We start from the raw sequence: 744 nt of genomic DNA, 5'->3' as shown, positions 1-744 counted from the left end.
TGCAAAGATCTTTATGATAAAAGGATTTTTTTTTTCCTAGTAGTGGGATTGCAAGGTGAAATGGGAGGTCTAATTTGAGTTATTTGAGGATTCTCCATCTTCTTTCCAGAGAAAGAAGAGAGGTTGTATTAGTTTGTAGTCGGGCGGCGCCTGTGGCTCAAGGAGTAGGGTGCCGGTCCCATATGCCGGAGGTGGTGGGTTCAAACCCAGCCCCGGCCAGAAAAAAAAAAAAAAAAAAAAAGAAGTATTAGTTTGTATTCCTACCAAGAGTATAAAAGTGTTCCCTTCTCTCCACATCCACACCAGCATCTGCAGCTTTGAGACTTTGTGATGTGGGCAAAAATATGGAATGCTTCATGAATTTGTGTGTCATTCCTGTGCAGGGGCCATGCTAATCTTCTCTGTATCATTCCAATTTTAGTGTATGCACTGCCAACATGAACACATTCCTAAACCAGTTTTCAAGCTTGTGAAAGCTCATCTGATGTAGATGAAGAAACAGTTTCCAGGCTTAGCAGGTGTGTGGATTTTCCTCTCTCTGTGATGTAGGTGCAGCAAGGGTAGATAGATAGTGGAGTTGACATAACACAATTGAGTACCCAGCTCTGCTATGAACTTGAGTAATTGGTTTAAGCATTCTATTTTGTTTGTGAAATGGCAGTTAATAATAGTACTGATCTCACAGAGTGGCTGTGAATGTTACATGAAATGATGTATTTAAGACACTTAGAATGGCTTCTATTG

At 40.6% G+C, this 744-nt stretch overlaps 1 non-coding gene across 1 annotated transcript; it reads right to left on the bottom strand.

The window, feature by feature from the left end:
- Positions 1-338: 338 nt before the first annotated feature.
- LOC128574295 (U6 spliceosomal RNA) lies at positions 339-445 on the bottom strand. Its single transcript, XR_008376672.1, has one exon. It is a non-coding gene; the product is annotated as a U6 spliceosomal RNA (small nuclear RNA).
- Positions 446-744: the final 299 nt, after the last annotated feature.

The sequence above is a fragment of the Nycticebus coucang genome, chromosome 21 (genome assembly GCF_027406575.1).
Source record: "Nycticebus coucang isolate mNycCou1 chromosome 21, mNycCou1.pri, whole genome shotgun sequence".
NCBI lineage: Eukaryota > Metazoa > Chordata > Mammalia > Primates > Lorisidae > Nycticebus > Nycticebus coucang.
Note: the sequence above shows the minus strand (reverse complement) of the source record. Positions and strands in the feature narration are given on the sequence as shown.